The 19,611-nt window shown below is 41.0% G+C and overlaps 1 protein-coding gene across 1 annotated transcript in view; it reads right to left on the reverse strand.

Moving 5' to 3' along the window:
- LOC114907954 (zinc finger protein 551-like) overlaps window positions 1-10,500 on the reverse strand; it is a 29,217-nt gene extending 18,717 nt beyond the window's left edge. The window contains exon 1 of the mRNA XM_029244104.1: window positions 10,256-10,500. The gene's annotated coding sequence lies outside the window, so the exon portion shown is untranslated. The remainder of the gene's footprint in view (window positions 1-10,255) is intronic.
- Window positions 10,501-19,611: the final 9,111 nt, after the last annotated feature.

Consider the following 19,611-nt stretch of genomic DNA (forward strand, 5'->3'; position numbering starts at 1 on the left):
TCCTTGTCTATTAGATACACGTGCTTAAGGGTTTTTTTTTCTTTTTTGGGGGGCCACACCACATGTTTTGCGGGATCTTAGCTCCCTGACCAGGGATTGAACCCACACCCTCCGCAGAGAAAGTGTGGGGCCCTAACCATTGGACTGCTAGGGAATTCCCTTACTTAAGTATTTAGGGATGTAGTGATACGACTTCCGGAGTTTGTCTTAGCATAAACAGTTGCTGGAGGGAGATGGAGCAGGATTATAGACGAAATGATTTCAGCTGTGAGTCAGTCCATTTGTAGCTGTTTGATTAGTTCTTGTGGGTTTTTTTCCTATTACCCTCCTCACGTTTCTAGGATTTTTTAATATTCTGTACTATTATTTAAAATTTTTTTATATTAATAATTAGTCATGTTGAGTTTGTTTTCCATTTGCTATGTTATCCGTTTATTCTGGAGTATAACATATCTCAAAACCTCTCATGTTCAGATAATGTCACATTGGATTATAATAATATTATTCTTTCTCATCATTTTTCCTTAGCAAAATTAAAAATACTGAATCCCTTCAACCTCAGGAGAGGCTGACCTTAGTCAGCCATACTGGCAGAGGTGTCAAGTAGGGAAGAGAAGACCCAACTCTGTGGGTTATTTCACAGTTCTCACCAAGTTTTCACTTCTATTACCACCAGGTCATCAAACTCAGACTGTTATTGAACCCTCCTACACTGTTGGTGGGAATGTATTGAGTTGGCCAAAAAGTTCATTGGGGTTTTTCTGTAAAACCAGAATGAAATTTTTGGCCAACCCAATAGAATGGTACAGCCACTATGGAGAACAGTATGGAGGTTCCTTAAAAAACTAAAAATAGAGTTATCATATGATCCAGCAATTCCACTCCTGGGCATATATTTGAAGAAAAGCATGGTTTGAAAGGATACATGCACCCCAATGTTCATTGCAGCACTGTTTACAACAGCCAAGACATGGAAGCAACCTAAATGCCCATTGATAGAGGAATGGATAAAGAAGATGTGGTACATATATACAATAGAATACTACTCAGCCATTAAAAAGAATGAAACAATGCCATTTCAGAACGCAGATGGACCTGGAGATTACCATACTAAGTGAAGTTAGTCAGAGAGAGAAAGACAAATATCATAGGATATCACTCATATGCAGAATCTAAAAAAAAAAAGATACAAATGAACTTACTTACAAAATAGAAAACAGACTCACCTATTAAGAAAACTAACTTATGGTTACTAAAGGGGAAAGGTGGCCAGGGTGGTGGTGGTGGTGGTGATAAACTGGGTGTTTGGGATTGACATATACACACTACTATATTTAAAATAGATAACCAACAAGGATCTACTATATAGCACAGAGAACTCTGCTCAATATTCTGTAACAACCTAAATGGGAAAAGAATTTGAAAAAGAATAGATACATGTATATGTATAACTGAATCACTTTGCTGTATACCTGAAACTAACACAACATTGTTAATCAACTATATTCTAATATAAAATAAAAATTTTTTTTAAATTCAGACATCAAAATAACAACTTTTAATAGAGTTTCAATTAAAACACCTTGCAGGCAAATATATATCTATTATTAGGAGAAGCTTACGGACTTCCAATATACCAAAACTGTCTCAATATCTGATATCATTCATGGATAAAGATGCAGTATGGCACCTCATGTACAACTTTTGTTCCTTCCAAAATTACAGGTTTTCAAGAAGTATTATCATGGTTAAATATTAGAAGCATGTGCAAATTGTTCTGAAATAAGACATAATGCTGGGTACCACCAAATATGACATGCCTGAAAAGATCAGGTGAAAATGACAGGTGAGGTCTGAGTAGTGAGAGAAGGAATCTGTGCAAAAGGTCTGGCTCTGTTTAAGGCCAATCTGAGGAGTTTTTTCCCTAAATATTATTCAGTTTTCATTTTGGAAAACCTTGCAAAATTATAGCCTGGAAGGGAGAGGAAAAGAAAAAACCATTTAAATAAAACCTGCCAGAGTCTTAGAAATGAATATGAAGAAGGGGGTCAAACCCATATTCGCTGCCTCAATAAATATGTGTTAAGCACCTAAATTATGTCACATTATTCTCAGTAGGTGAGCTATGTCAGGAAATTAGACTCATAATTAGAGAACCAAGATAGCTAAAAAAGGTGGACATTTGATAATAATTAAAATAAACAGGGACTTCCATGGTGGTGCAGTGGGTAAGACTCCATGCTTCCAATGCAGGGGGCTCGGGTTTGATCCCTGGTCGGGGAACTAGATCCTGCCTGCGCGTGCAACTAAGAGTCTGCATGCCACAACTAAGAAGTCTGCATGCCTCAACAAAGATCCTGTATGCCGCAACTAAGACCCAGCACAGCCAAACTAAATTAAATAAAATATATTTTTAAAAAGGTACTTAAAAAAATAAAATATACAATATGTAATAAGATAAAGGTACCTTAGGAGAAAAAAGGAGCCCAATTAGTGGAAGGGATGCAATATTAAATGTTAGTAAGGGAAGATCTCACTGACAGTTGGATATTTCAGACAACACTTGAAGAGGTGAAGGAATAATCCATGTGAATATTTTGGGCATATGATCCAAGCAAAAGAAACAGCCAGGGTCATGTCATGTCCCAGGCAAACTCAGGTGCCCATGTACATGAAATCAGTTGAGTGAGGCAGAAAGTTTAAGAGAGGAGGTCAGTGGGAAATCCCTGGTTGTCCAGTGGGTAGGACTCCACACTTCTACTTCAGGGGGCCTGGGTTCAATCCCTGGTCAGGGAACTGAGATCCCACAAGCAGTGCGGTGCAGCCAAAACAACAAGAACAACAAAAACAAATAAACAAACAAAACAGAGAGAGAGGTCAGAAAGGAACATGAAGCTCCAAAGTGTCCTGGTAAGGATTTTGAATTTTCTCTTAGGAAAATGGTAGTCATTACAGAATTTTGACCAAAAGACTGACATTTTCTATCTCATCCACTGAAAGGCCGTGTTGTCTGGTAAGCTGAGAAAAGACTGCAGAAGAATAAGGGTGGGAGCATAGAGACTACTATTGAAGAAATCCAGGTAAGAAAGGATGTTAGCTCTGACCAGGCTGGTAGCAGAAGTGGTTATGGAAAGTAGTCAAACTCTGGATAAATTTTGAGAGCAGAGCCAATAGGATTTCTTATGACTGCATATGGAGTGTCAGAAAAAGAATGCATCAAGGATAATATCTAGATTTTTGGCCTGCCTCAGCAAATGGAAGAACAGAATTGGCACCAACTGAGATAGGGAAAGCTATGACCAGGAAGGATTGGAAAAATGCTCAGGATAAATTTTTTTTTAACATGTTGAGTTCGTGATGTCTACTAGAATTCCAAGAAAAGGTCTATTATACAGATAACTGTGGAGTTTCAAAGTAAGGTATGTTATGGACATGTACACTTGCAAGTTTGGGGCTTATAGTGCATTTACAGTCATGACACTGTATGAAATCACAATAGAACGTGAGTGAAGATTGAGAATTTAGACATGACTGAGCTCTTGGGCAGTCCCATATTAAAGGGATGGGAGAAAAAGAGGACCCAACAAATTCAAATTAAGAATAAAAATGTCAATTGTGGCAAAAGCTTCTGAGAGGACATTTAAACAAAATCTCAGAAGTTACCATTGGGCGTAGGAGTTTGTTAATGACGATGCAGCTGTGAGGCTAATAAACCAAACCTGAGTGAGTAGAGCTACATAGCTGAGGTAATCGGAAGAGAGAAAAAAGAAAGCTCTTTAAAAGTTCAGTTGTAAAAGGTGAAAGAGACAGTAGAACAGGAAATGTACTGGATCATTAAGAGAGAAAAAACGATTTTTATTTTTTTAAATTATTCATTCATTCATTCATTTGGTTGTGCTGGGTCTTAGTTGCAACAGGCGGGCTCCCCAGTTGTGACATGCGAACTCTTAGTTGCGGCATGCATGTGGGTGAATTATTTCACTTCCATTATTAAGAATTAATTGCTCAATGTTAATTCTGAAATTTTATTTTGAGGTTTAATTTTCTGCTTTTACTCAACTTTTTTTTAAAAGTTAGGATCTGAACATTGCATTAGCTGAGCAAATCTATGGGATCTAGCTCTCTGGCCAGGGATTGAACCTGGGCCCCTGCACTGGGAGCAGAGTCTTAACCACTGTGTCACCAGTGAAGTCCCAGAAAAAACTATTTTTAAAAGGTATAAGTGTTTATAATGTTAGTTTAAAAAGAGACTGAGAGAGCAGTAATAAACAGGTCACCAGTCATGAGATTTGATAAAGAACCAGTCCACAGAGAAGTTAAGACATGGGGGCATGGTCCCTAGCTGGCATTAGAGTTAAATGATTTGTTTTAGGTTAGGAGGCAGAAAGTGTTTTCAAATGGTGATTTCTTTTTTCTTTCTGAGGGGGGCAGGGGCAGAATATCAAGATAGAGGGGAGTAATCCTGGGGAACTTAATGAACTAACAATTAAGATGTACTGGTCTTGCCAAAAGTTTAATAAACATGTTGAGCCAAGAACTGCAATCTGGAGAGGAAAATAACAGGAGATGGAAAAAGGCTGCTGGTCCAGGGGACAACATATGTGCACAGGAGTTCAAGTGAAATCTGTGAGCAGGGTTTGGGAAGTTTTAAATGACAAATCTATAATGACTGAGCTCTTTTTCCTGAAAGTACTGAAATATTTATAATTATTAAGACAGTTCAGGGGAAGATGTCCTAGATTTTCCAAGTGTTCCCCAACTAAGTGAAGGTGGTAAGGCTAAAAAGGAAATCTCCATATGGAGTCTTTTTAGTCAATGGGAACACTGAAATCTTAGAACAGTGATGGTCGAACCCAGGACCTGACATCTCTAAAGAGCAGAGAATGTGTCTGAGACCCGAGATGGTGATTCTGAAAGTCTTCTCTCTTTAAGCCAGCATATGCTCCAGGCAGTAAGTGAAACTGTGCCAACAGTCACTGGGGTAGGATGCAATTCTACTCCCCTAATTGGTGGTTGTGGTATAAGGAGAGTTTCAGTTAGAAATATAAATAGGAATTATGACATCTGCTGCAAACAGCTTATGATATACCATGGAGATGATACTGCATCCATCTAAAATTGAAGTGTGGTTGTGTATAAAGAAAAAAGAAAGATCTCCCAAAGCCCTAGCATTATGGATGTCAAATCAAAATATTGTAAATTTGAGAAGACTACTTCTGTTTCACAAAACGTATTCTCCTTAAAATTGTTTAAAAACCCACTCCTGAACATATATCTGGAGAAAACCATAATTTGAGAAGATACATGCAGGGAAGTTCCCTGGCGGCCTAGTTGTTAGGATTCCTGCTGTGGCAAGTGTTCAATTCCTGGTGGGGGAAGTGAGATCACGAAAGCCGAGGAAGGCAGGAAGAAAGGAAGGAAGGGAGGAAGGGAGGAAGGGAGGGAGGGAGGGAGGGAGGGAGGGAGGAAGGAAGAAAAGATACATGTATGCATGCACCCCAATGTTCACTGCAGCACTGTTTACAATGGCCAAGACATGGAAGCAACCTAAATGTTCACAACAGAGGAATGGATACAGAAAATGTGGTAAATATATAATGGAATATTACTCAGCCATAAAAAAGAACAAAATAATGCCATTTACAGCAACATGGATGGACCCAGAGATTATCATACTAAGTGAAGTCAGACAGAGAAAGACAAATATCATATGATATCACTGAAATGTGGAATCTAAAAAGATGATACAAATGAACTTATTTACAAAACAGAAACATACTTTGAAAACAAACTTACGGTTACCAAAGGGGAAAGGTGGGGGCGGGGAGAGAGGGATAAATTAGGAGTTTGGGATTAACATATACACACTATTATATTTAAAATAGATAACCAACAAGGCCCTATTATATAGCACAGGGAACTCTACTCAATATTCTATAATAATCTATATGGGAAAAGAATCTGAAAAAGAATGGATACATGTGTATGTATAACTCAGCCACTTCGCTGTACAACTGAAACTAACACAACATTGCTAATCAACTATACCCCAATATAAAATAAAAATTAAAGGGACTTCCCTGGTGGCACAGTGGTTAAGACTACATGCTCCCAATGCAGGGGGTCTGGGTTCAATCTCTGGTCAGGGAACTAGATCCCACAGGCATGCTGCAATTAAGAGTTTGCATGCCACAACTAAGGAGCCCACATGCTGCAGCTAAGAACCCCATGGCTGCAACTAAGGAGCCCCTGAGTTGCAACTAGGGAGCCCGCCTGCCACAACTAAGGAGCCCACATACCGCAATTAAGGAGCTGGTGAGCCACAACTAAGGAGGCTGCCTGCCATGACTAAGACCCAGCACAACCAAATAAATATTAAAAATAAAATAAAAATAAAAATTTAAAATTGTTTTAAAAAAGAGAAAACTAGTCCAAAATGGAGTCACTTGAACTGAGCTTCACTCACCAAACCAAGACTTAACACCTAACTTAATTACAGTTTCAGCCTCCCCTAGAAACCGAATCTTAAATCAGTCAATCTGGAATTAACCTGGTCAGCACTAGTGAGGTAATCTGCCTGATAGACCCCTGCCTGCTGTCGCCTAAAGAAAGGTAACCTTACCACAAACAATAAGCTCTTTTATAGTATAACTTTCTCATAGCTCTTCAGAGTTCCTTTCTATTCGTTAGATGGGATGCTGCCCAATTCATGAATTACTGAATTAAGCCAATAAGATCTTTAAAATTTACTTGGCTGAATTCTGTTTTTTAACAAAACCAAATGGGACTACTTTGATGTTACCTAAGCAAACACCAGAGAGCTTTATAATTTCAGATCTCTCTGCCTGAATTTCTTTGTTCTCAAATAGCCACATGGCTTGCTGCACAATCCTTTCAAGTTACCAGCCTAATGTCTTATTAGAGTCCTTTCATGACAACCCTATTTAAAATAATAATAATAATAATAACTCTCTGACCTTTGTCTTAATTTTCTGTAGTACATACTGCAAAATGTACTCTTTCTAATGTACAATTCAGCATCTTTTGAGAGCATATATAACATAAATACATCACTAAAATATACAGAACTTGGGAATTCCCTGGTGGTCCAATGGTTAGGACTCAGCTCTTTCATGGTTGTGGCCCAGGTTCAATCCCTGGTCGGGGAACTAAGATCCTGCAAGCTGCAGCCAAAAAAATAAAAAGCAACAAGGGAAAAGCAACAAATAACATACAAGGGAATCCACATAAGGTTATCAGCTGATTTTCCAGCAGACTCTGCAGGCAAGAAAAGGGAAAAACCTACAACCAAGAATATTCTACCCAGCAAGCCTCTCGTTCAGATTCAACGGAGAAGTCAAAAGCTTTACAGACAAGCAAAAGCTAAGAGAATTCAGCACCACCAAACACAGTTTTACAACAAATGCTAAAGGAACTTCTCTAGAAGAAAAGGCCAGGACTAGAAACAAGAAAATTACAAATGGGAAAGCTCACCGGTAAAGGTAAACATACAGTCAAAGTAGGAAATCATCCACACACAAATATGATATCAAAACCAGCAATCATGAGAAGCAGAAAGTACAAATGCAGGATATTGGAAATGCATTTGACATTAAGAGACCAGCAACTTAAAACAATATATATATATATAGACTGCTATATCAAAACCTCATGGTAACAGCAAAACAAACTTCCATGTACAAAATAAGTAAGTCACAGGGATGTAGTGTACAGAGTAGGGAACATAGTCAATAATATTGTAATAACTTTGAATGGTGACAGCAACAAGACTTATCATTGTCATCATTTTGTAATGTACAAAAATATCTAATTACTATGCTGTACAACTGAAACTAATAGAAGTCAATTATATAATACTTCAGGGAAAAAAACCCACTTGGATTCATCTCTGAATCCTCTGTTTCACTCTCTCACTATTATAAAACTGAATGTTTATGTCCCCCCAAAATTCATAGTTGACACAAAACCTCCCAATCTCATGGTATTAGGAGCCGGAGACTTTGGGAGGAAATTAGGATTAGATGAGGTCATAAAGGCAGGCCCCACGTGAATGGAATTAGCACCCTTATAAATGTCACGAGAGAGCTTGCTCCTCTCTCTGTTCTCCACCATGTAAGGACACAGTGAGAAGATGGTGTCTATGAACCAGGAAGCAGGCCCTCATCTGAACCTGACCATAAAGGCATCCTGATCTTGGACTTCTAGCCTCCAAAACTGTGTGAAATAAACTCCTGGTGTTTATATGTCATCTAGCTTACGGTATTTTGTTATAGCAACCCAAGCAGAACAAGACACTTTCCTTCCACATTAAGAAATCTAGTTAATCCTTAATAAAAACACATTCAGAATCCAGCCACTTCTAAGCTACCACTCTGTTCCATGAACCCTCAAGTGGCCTAATATAATAGCCTCCACCCTGGTTTTCCTTCCTCTTCCCTCAGTCTCACAATCTGTTCTCCACTATGCAGCCATATGCAGACTGTTAAGACCTAGGTAAGGGACTTCCCTGGTGGCGCAGTGGTTAAGAATCCCCCTGCCAAAAAAAAAAAAAAGAAAAGAATCCCCCTGCCAATGCAGGGGACATGGGTTCGAGCCCTGGTCCGGGAAGAGCCCACATGCTGCAGAGCAACTAAACCCCGTGAGCCACAACTACTGAGCCTGCGCTCTGGAGCCCACGAGCCACAACTACTGAGCCCACGTGCCTAGTCCCCATGCTCCGCAACAAAGAGAAGCCACCGCAATGAGAAGCCTGCACACCACAATGAAGAGTAACCACCGCTCGCCACAACCAGAGAAAGCCCGCACGTAGCAATGAAGACCCAATGCAGCCAAAAATAAATAAATGAATAAATTTATTTTTAAAAAACTTAGGTAAGATCATTCCCCTCCTCTGATCCAAACTTCCTATCACCTCCAGAATAGATACTCAACTTCTTTTATTTTTTTTAAAATTAATTAATTAATTAATTTTTTTTTGGCTGTGTTGGGTCTTCGTTTCTGTGCAAGGGCTTTCTCCAGTTACGGCGAACGGGGGCCACTCTTCATCGCAGTGCGCAGGCCTCTCACTGTTGCAGCCTCTTCTGTTGCAGAGCACAGGCTCCAGACGCGCAGGCTCAGTAGTTGTGGCTCACAGGCCTAGTTGCTCCGCGGCATGTGGGATCTTCCCAGACCAGGGCTCGAACCCTTGTCTCCTGCATTGGCAGGCAGATTCCCAACTACTGCTCCACCAGGGAAGCCCGATACTCAACTTCTTAGGCAGCCATTCCAGTCCTGAATCTTGTCTTCCTGCTCCTTCTTCCCACCTGATGGAAAGGAGATCTTAATGATCTCAACTCAGCTCTACCTCTAAACATTTTTACATCCTGGTATTGAGATAACCTTTCCACATCCGTTTACATTCGGTGCCAGAAATGTTAATACCTCCATATAATCCTTCGTAGACTTGGGATCCTGAGCTTGGGTCCTTAACGAATACCACGACACCACAATACAGAGAATATATGGGTGGGGGTAGGGATCAGTAAGGGACTGGGACACTCTACACGTACCGGTATAGGCCCCATAAGCGCTTCTACAGCCATGTTTTAAGAGACAGATTACAGATGAATGAATATAACCATGTCAGGTTTCAGTGGGTTCAGGGCCCTGTGTGCCCACGCCTGGCCCTTGAGCCTGGTGAACTAGGGCTGGATACCTAACCTCCGTGCCTCAGTGTCTCACCTTACTAGCTCTGTGTGCTTGAACGAAGATCCAACCTCCTGGTGCCCTAATACTTCATCCTCCTCCTTCAGTCTGTTCCTCCGTTGAACAGCCTTTGGGAAACTTTTAAAATCCTAATGTAGTCTGTGTCCCCCCTTGGTTTAAAATTTTCCGCAGCGATCAGCGTTCTGAGAACATAGGCAGAGGCCTCAGCCTGCTATTCCAGGCGCGACTCCGCCTCAAACTTTGTTCCTCGCCAGGCACAACGGAGCCCAGGTTTTCCGAATCCTCACGGCTCAATCGCAACTCCAAGCCTTTGTACATGCCGGTTCCTGTGCCTGTAACCCTCTCCCATATCTAATCACACCCCCGATAGTAAAATTAAACAGGAAAGCTGAGGTGTTGACCACTGTCAGAAACAGGAGTCCATATACTAGCGCCTCACCGTCCTGGACACCGGGGCCTGGGCTGCAGGGACGAGAGCATTTGGGGCTTTAGTGTCTGGTGGGGTGAGGGCCCGAGGACGAGCGTTTACCTGAGGCGGGTCCCTCTGAGCGGCCGCAGCCATCCAGGCCTGTGGGCGGAGCGGGGCCAGGAACGGGCCGGCGGTTCTTAAACCGGCCCTGGTGCGGATCATCTCGGGCGGCGCCGCGGCCGAGCCTCAGACTCGCCTTTGTGCAGCGGGAACAACGACTGCCCCGTCACTTTCTCGGTCCTGTCCCGTCAGCCCCACTAAACGCTCCAGAACTTCTGTCCGTATGAACACACCCGAGCAGCCAAAATGACCGCCCGGAGGAGGACGCCGGAAGTCCCGGCCCACGCTAGGCAACCCTTACGGAAACGCCTCTGTTCTGAGCCTTCATTGGCTCAACGAGGCGGCTGGTCGACGCAGAGCATTCTGGGTAATGTAGTTCCCACACTTGGGGTAACCTGCGCGTGGACTTAGACCCCTGAGGGGCTCTGGGAAATGGAGTCAGCGGACCAAAGGACTTAGAAAGCGCTTGTCCTTTTTTTAAAAAAAATAAATTTATTTATTTATTTTTATTTTTGGCTGCTTTGGGTCTTCCTTTGGGTGCGCGGGCTTCTCATTGCGGTGGCTTCTCTTGCTGCCGAGCACGGGCTCTAGAGTGCAGGTTCAATAGTTGTGGTGCATGGGCTTAGTAGCTCCGCAGCATGTGGGATCTTCCCAGACCAGGGATCGATCCCATGGTCCCTGCATTGGCAGGTGGATTCTTAACCACTGTGCCACCAGGGAAGACCCAGGGACTTGTCCATTCTTAAGGGGTAGAACTCAGGGTTTCTGGGGGATGTTGTGTTGCCTGCAGACGTTCAGCCAAGGTTGATGTATTAGTTCAGACCCTGTGAACTTCATCATGCTCCCTGAGACTAAACATTGTTACAGAAGCTCCCACAGGACAGAGATCCAAATGCACATATCATTCCTAGTCATTCAGACACAAAATATGTCCACTGGTAGCAGAAACTAATAAACATTTCATGGGGGATGGGCAAAATAGGGGTATGGGATTAAGAGACACAAACTGCTATTGCTACCAAACCAAATTTGGGCTGTTCATCTGATGCATAGCAAAGCCAATCCATTGACACTCGGTTGTGGTGAAGGAAAGTACAGGGCTTATTGCAGGCACCAGCAAGGAGAACAGGCAGCTCATGCTCAAAAGACCTGAACTCCCCAATGGCTTTCAAAGAAGGGTTTTTAAAGACAGTGTGAGGAGGGAGGGTGGCAGGATGTGTGATCAGCTTGTGCACAATTCTCTGGTTGATGATGAGGTAATGGTGATATTTTCGGAATCTCAATTATCAGTTTTCTTGCTCCAACTGGTCTGGAGTCTATGTGCTGGCTGTCAGCACGCAGTTAACTTCTTCCACCTGGTGGTGGTTTTAGTTTCTGCAAAACAATTCAAGGATATGGCTCAAGATATTATCTATAGCCCTTGAGGAGGAACTAAAGGTCCTTGGCTTTGTTTTATGGCTAAACTATTATTATTTTGTCTTGCTTGACTGCTTTCCTTTGTTTCTGCATTTTCTCACTTCTCTGATTTTGCTTTTTGGAATTCGGGAAAGGCTTAGGAGGCTAAAACTTTTCTATTAACGAGAGTCAGGTTGGGAATTCCTTGGCAGTCAAGGGATTAGGACTCCACGCTCTCACTCCTGAGGACCCAGGTCCAATCCCTGGTCGGGGGAACTAAGATCCCACAAGCTGTGCAGCAAGACTGGAGGAGGGGTGGGGGGGAAAGTCAGGAGACATGGGGATTGGGGGTGTCTGCCCCAGGGAAGGCCCAACAGGGTCCTGCTCAGTTTCACTATGTATAAAATAGATAAGCAACGAGGATATATTGTATAGCACAGGGAAGTATAGCCACTGTTTTTAATAACTTTAAATGGAGTATAATCTATAAAAATATATATTTTTTTAATTTTAATTATTTATTTTTGGCTGCATTGGGTCTTTGTTGCTGCGTGAAGGCTTTCTCTAGTTGCGGAGAGTGGGGACTACTCTTCATTGCGGTGCGCCGGCTTCTCATTGCAGTGGCTTCTCTTATTACAGAGCACGGGTTCTAGGCGCACGGGCTTCATTAGTTGTGGCTCGCGGGCTCTAACGTGCAGGCTCAGTAGTTGTTGCACCCGAGCTTAGTTGCTCCACGGCATGTGGGATCTTCCCGGACCAGGTCTTGAACCCACGTCCCCTGCATTGGCAGGCGGATTCTTAACCACTGCGCCCCAGGGAAGTCCCTATAAAAATATTGAATCACTATGTTGTACACCTGGAACTAACTAATATTTTAAAACAACTATACTTCAATAAGAATAAACTAATAATGAAAAATAAACATTACCATGTTGGAATTAAATCTATGCACTATGAAGTGTTAGACTCAGTTTTAACAGTCTCTGTATGTTTGGTCAAGGAGAAGAGAAAAAACACTCCAGATGGTCCATGACAGGAAAGACAGTAGAGGGATGCTGGGCTACTCAAAGCAGGAGTACACAGGTGGATCTCTGTAGTCACTTCAGAAAATACTTCTAACAGCATAGTAAATTATTGTGCCCAATTTAGTAAGCAATATTTTTATCCATTTAGTAAATTTTTGGGTAGCTTGATAGTTAACTTCTTTTTGGGAATCTGACATCAATCTCAAAAATAGAACAATGAAAGATATGCTGTATTGATATGGGACAATGGGTGTGGTGTTCACAGGTACAGCATGTATGAAAAAGATGTTCTGAACCCCAAAATGAACAGGGTAACTTAAACCATGATCTCATATCATTGTTGGGAAGTGGTTATCATTTCCCCTGTGATTACAGAGACTGTTCTGCATGAGGAATTGATATTATCTGGGAAAAAGTTATAAAATTCAAATTATAGAAAGCTATTAATGACTATGTAGTGACTCAGAGATTGTGTCAGAAACGTCTCAGAGAAAGTATCAGTGTATGGTAAAAAAGTGAAAATCTTAGAGAAGTTTTAGCAGTGATGTCTGAGAAGAGGTACAATTAAGTTGAACATGTGACTAGAACAATCTCTCTGAACACTGTCTCCAAAATGTGATTCGTCTTCATGCTTGAAGTCATTATGCAATATGAGCGTTCAGGAAAAGTTAAAGGGGACATTGAGAGTACATGGAATTGCAAAAATACACAGGGAAACTGAAGCCAAAGTGTCTCGTTTGGTCACTGTTCTGGCAAATGATCAATGAGTAAATATTTGGCTTCAAGAACTTATTGTAGATGCGTGGGAGACATTGGGATACAAAAGCGACAAAGACTCCTACCCTTCTAGGGGTTATATTATATTCAGGAGGACACAGGAATCATGAAAGCAGAAATGTTAAGTCATATAGTATGTTCAGTGTAGGAGGCATAATGGAAAGAACATAAGGTAAATGTACTTAGAGGTAGAGTGTGGTATGCAGATTACAGAGCTGAGTAATCACTGCGCAGAAACGTGAAGGAGATGAGGAAGAACTATATGGGAATTTTGGGAATAAATTCTAGCCAGAATAAGCACGTGGCTAGATAGCTTTGGTGGGTGGAGCCTCACAGGGCTCCTTGGCAGTGGAGGGCCTGGTTAGGACTTTAGCCAAGTTGGCCATTAGCCGGACTTGCTCACTGCAAAGACACTCAGGGGATGTGTGAGAAACCTTGGCTCCGCCTCTGGGCGTCTGCAGACTTCCTCTCTGGTGGATTGAGTCCTGGAACCAGGAAACGTAATTTTTCAACGAACCCTGGTTTTCAAGTCTGATCCCTGGACCTTCACCATGAAACGCTCATTTTCATTTCAAAACCCAACCTAGTGAAGCAGACATTTTGTTGGTCAGGCTCTAGAATCTGTGTTTTAATAATCTTCCGGGTGATTCTGATACATTTTCAAGAATATTCCATTGCACCATTGAAGTTTCTGTGGATCAGGTCACTGTGTTTCTTGCAATAACAGAAGTCACCCTGAATCACTATGCTGTACATCTGGAACTAATGTAATGTAAAGCTACTTTCTCATTTTACACCCAATATTTCCTGATACTTCCTTCTCTCAAAACCTTGTAGACCTAAAGCTACCTCCTTTTAAAGACTGCCTTGCATTTTGTCTTCTGCATGTACCATGGCTGGCCAGCTGCTGTGAGCTCATGGCTCGTGGCTACTCTCGCTTCTCAGTCCCTGTATGGGCCCTTCTCCAAGGCCAAAGAAAGTTCTTCAGAGGTGACCAGAGTCCTCAAGTGCCAGTCCAATCCCAATGATGTTCCCTATGGGCAGAAAAACCAGGCCAAGTATTGATGGCCTGAAGGTCTAGAGGCTGATAATTATGTCCCAGGAGTCAGGTCCAGCTGAGGTTACAAATGTGGAGTCCAAGGGGCCACCCCCTGACCAGAGGGCAGGCCCCTGAGATGGCAGGGACACGTGTGCAAGAGAGGGGCCAGCATTGCTTAGGTGCTACATGTGGGGAATCAGCTTCTGGAGTAGGAGGGAGTGGGGTCTCAGGTTTTGAGCCAGAGGTGAGGACATTGCCTCTGGAGGGGGAAGCTGGGATGCAGTGACTAGTGGCACCTGTCCATACCTGACCTCTGATTCAAGAGCAAGGGTCTCTGCCCCGGGAGGTCCGGCCTGAGGTTTCAGAACACCTCTGCCTGGGTAGGGCCCCCTGAAAAGATGCAGCCACGGAATTTCCAGCTGCCTCTGCAGCCCTGGGCTCTGAGCTCTGCTCCCTACACCTCTGCTTTCTGGGCTCCATTTCCCCGTGCAGGTTTAGAAAGTGCCCTGGCAGGAGGATGGGAGGATGCGACCTCACCCACTGTGCCGTCCTTCCCTCAAGCTCACAGCCCCGTGCTGTGTGCTATCCCACTCCTCAAAGCAGGAACTCCGCGTATTTTGCCACTTTTATAGTCGTTTATGGTAGGGATGTAAGTCAGTCTGTTACTGTATCACAACCAGAACCTACAACACACTTGAAAAAACCCAAAGTGGTTCTGAGGGTTTCAAAAACTAAAACTCAGTGTAGGACTTTATTAAACACTTTTACAAATTGGAGTTAGGTTTTGGAATCTAACAGACGCATCACAAAATATACGTCTCCAAACCCAATTTCCTTATCGTTATGTAATAATAAGCTGACTTACAGTTATGAGAGATTTCCCAAGTGACACTGATCAGGACGCTAGCCATATCCTCTGAAGGTGAACGTTTTTAATTTTCATTTTGTTGCTAATGTAGAACCCACTGACAGATAGTGTAAGAAGAAACACGTGCAAGGATTGCAAAGAACAGAGAATGGAGAGTTAGAAGCACTATGAGCTGTGTTCATTCCTATACTGAAGTATTGAGTGTGTTCAGATCAAAGAGTGAAGGAAATTGCTTTATTTTCTTCAGATGTCTTTTACATCTATTAAGATATAGAATCATAAAACAATTTTGAAGAATGAATCATTACCAAAGATGATATTCAGTCTCTGCAGTAATGAGTTTTGACATTGATTTTTTAATTCGCATATATTTAAGTGACCACAAGTTTCTCACTGTAAATACCATGTAAAGTTGTGGGAACAGGAGAGGATGAGGCCCCTCACAGATCACTGCACTATAATAGGCATAAAAAAGTTCACATAATATTTATGCTTTTGAAAAATGTGGTAAGGGAACAACAGATAATTTTGAGGATCTTAAATTAGGACAGATTTCAAAGTCAACATTTGTTGGTGAAAAGAAAAAAAAGACTCAACATTTCAAGGTAATGGCACCACATTCAAGAGACCATCTAATAAGTCACTGAGCAATTACTAAAAAGTTTGAGTCTGTAAATAATAGGAAACCGTCAAATTAAAATATTGAAAAAAAATCCATGCAGCGTCTTAATTTACTACAGGAATATAAACTAATGTTGAAAAGAAAAACTCATTCTGAGAGGTAATGTTACTATGATGCTTTATTAGTGGTAATAAATATAACTTATTTCAGCAAAATTTATCATTAATAACAACAACATTACCTAAATATTCTAGATTGAAATAATATTTAGACAAGTTATGTGCTTCATATCTGCACACATTAAAAAGCATTTTACATGATTAAATATAAAAAGATTAAAACAATTTTCCAATCAATTTGAAGTAAAGCAGACACCACAGAACTGCAGAATTACACATTTAGCCACAGGTAAGACTATTTTTCAATTACCAAGTATTGTTTATAAGTTAGTCATAATAAAAGACAAATGATTATTAAATATGGACAATAAAGACTACATGAAAATGTAGGTCTTTGAAAGTTGCTCTTAGGTGCTAATGGCTGTCAAATTTTGCTAAAAATTACTTATATTTCATTAAAAATATTCATTTAGTACTTAAAACTAAAGTTAAGTGGTTAAAAAATACAATCTTTAAAAAATAATTTATTTTAATTGAATTTTTTAACGAATCTTATCATTTCTCCTACATAAATAAACACTCAAGTGACCCATTAGGTCTCCTCTGAAAAATTTCTCACCTTTCACCTACTACAACTACTACTGTAGTTCTCAGTACTGAGCATTTGGCCAGGTAGCAGTTTCAAGAATAAAGAAAATGGGTTACATGGGGACACACACAATTCTTGAATTTGCTTCAGTTCTTCCAGTCTTCAAAAGCCTCTACTGCCGATGCAGGGGACACGGGTTCGTGCCCCAGTCTGGGAAGATCCCACATGCCGCGGAGCGGCTGGACCCGTGAGCCATGGCCGCTGAGCCTGCGCGTCCGGAGCCTGTGCTCCGCAACGAGAGAGGCCACAACAGTGAGAGGTCCGCATACCGCAAAAAAAAAAAAAAAAAAAAAAAAAAGCCTCCAGAAGCCTGCATATCCCTAGGACTTTTTCCTCTGCATTTGAAAGGAACTTCATCCAACCAATATGCTTAGAAAATTCAAATAGGTGTTTCCCCGGTGGCTGTGTCACAGTGGTTAAGAATCCACCTGTCAATGCAGGGGACACAGGTTCGAGCCCTGGTCCTGGAAGATCCCACATGCCGCGGAGCCACTAAGCCTGTGTGTCACAACTACTGAGCCTGCGCTCTAGAGCCCGCGAGCCACAACTACTGAAGGCCGCTCCCTAGAGCCCCTGCTCGCTGCAACTAGAGAAAGCCCACGTGCAGCAACAAAGACCCAATGCACACCCAAATTTTAAAAAATAAATTTTAATAAAAAGAAAATGCAAATAAATCTTTTGGGGATCAGCTTAAAGTTCAAATTAGCAGTGAGTTTTGTAACAGTAAATACAAATTTATAAAAGAAAAATAAATCCGCTGAGGCTAAAAAGGAGAATTCATCACCGCATCCACTTTCTCTTAGGGCCTTTACTTGAAAAAACTTGTTTTTTTTCCTTTGCCCATTATTATATAAGAAAATATTTTTAAAGGCTATATATGCCTTTTGTCAGTTTTACAATCTGGGAATCTTTTTCTCCAGGACCTGAGAGAGAGACAGCTCTTTGAAATTCAACCATCACGGAAGACAGTACCCTTATGTTTCAGTTTTTGTGGAAGAGTAGGAGCCTAACTTCAGCAGGTACCTGGGTCTAATTTATAAAACTACCTCCTGTCATAAAGGTAAAAGAAATTTATATTTCTTTTAGATAAAAACACTTAGCAGATGCCAATGGCCACCCCAATTACATGGTAAATTTATCATGAACTATATGAAAACTGGTACTGTCAAAAATCCTCTAACTTGAGAACTAGTTCTCATTTATCTCAAAAACACCTATGTAACGGATTGTATTGCCTGGCTATATAAAAGGGTGAGATTTCTTACTTACTTAACAGTCTCCTTACTAGATTGCCTGTAATGCACATCACATTCTGCTTTAATGCTTATTCAACAGAAAAAAATGTTTTCTTTCTCTTCTATTTATGTGCAGAGGTTTTCTGGGTTAACAGGACATTTTATTTATAATTATGTTTCCACAACACTTCCAAACTCAGAACTCCAAAACACTGAAAATTTCCTAAATGGTATTATCAGGAAATCCCTGAACTTCATTAGTAAATAACACACACATTTTAGAAAGTCATCTTTGAGTAATTATTATTTTTACATTTTTTATTATGGTAAAATATACATAATAAAAAATGCACCATTTTAACAATTTTGAATATACAATTTGGTGACAGAAAGTACATTAACATTGCTTCGCGACCATCAAGACTATCCATCTCCAGAATTCTTACATCATTCCAAACTGAAACTCTGTACCCATGAAACAATAACTTCCTATTTCCTCATATCCCTAGATGTTGGCAACAACAATTCTACTTTCTGATGACTCCCAGGACCTCATGTAAAGTGAAATGATAAATCATACAATATTTGTCAGACAGAAATGATGTATTTCTGTGAAGTTCCACTGAGTGTGCCTGCTTCTCCAGCCTCCCCTTCCACCTCCTCCCCCTCTATCACCTCTGCCACTCCAAGACAGCAAGACTGATCCCTCCTCTTCCTCCGCCTCCTCACCCTACTCAACATGAAGACATCAGGAATGAAGACCTTTATGATAATCCACTTCCACTTAATGAATAGTAAATAACTATCATGCTGTACAGTTAATAAACCTAGCTGTTGTGTATGTATGTGTGTCTGTGTGAAAATCTAATAACTGTACAGCAAGAACTGTAGGAGACATTTTTGTGTCATCATGATCATTGCCTAAGTATTCGTCGTTTAGAACATTGGTAGATATTAGGCTTATGTGCTAGGTCTCTTCCTAATGAGGTCCTTGTCATGAGGGGCAAGAGTAAGACCTAAACACACAGGCAGCATCAGTATCAATTCTTCACAGACCCAGAGAGTGAGCCCCCAGGTTAATATCATGAGAAGAGCAAAAGATTAGTCTATAAAATGAAAATAAATAAGCAAAATAAAGACCTTACTCAAAATGATACATTTAATTTCAAAACAACAAAAGCAGAGATCATCAGATGTACTTACAAGCAAACTGCTGCTTAATCACATTGTGTTGAACATGGAAAACCTGGAGTTTAAGTCAAGTTGTGCCATACAATGGTGGTTGCAGTTATATGTGGATATTTATCTCATGGCTGAGTTGTGTGGATAAATTATGAGTAGATTTATATAAATAAAATAATGTCAGACTTACTATTGAGAAGATAAAGTATGAAATCTGCTATAAAACCCAAAGGTGAATTAGGAAAAGAGACTGTGGTTGGCAGAGTTTTGATGGCTGTGAACTTTGACTCCTGGGGTTACTCCCATGAATATGTTATGTTACATGGTAAAAGAACTTTACAGATGTAATTAAAGTTGTTAATCGTTTGACTTTAAAATAGAGATTACTCAGGTTGGCCTAATGTAATCACATGCACTCTTAAAAGTAGAGAACTTGTTCTGGCTA

This window comes from Monodon monoceros, unplaced genomic scaffold (genome assembly GCF_005190385.1).
Source record: "Monodon monoceros isolate NGI ecotype Baffin Bay Population unplaced genomic scaffold, NGI_Narwhal_1 Super_Scaffold_10, whole genome shotgun sequence".
NCBI classification, from domain to species: Eukaryota; Metazoa; Chordata; class Mammalia; order Artiodactyla; family Monodontidae; genus Monodon; species Monodon monoceros.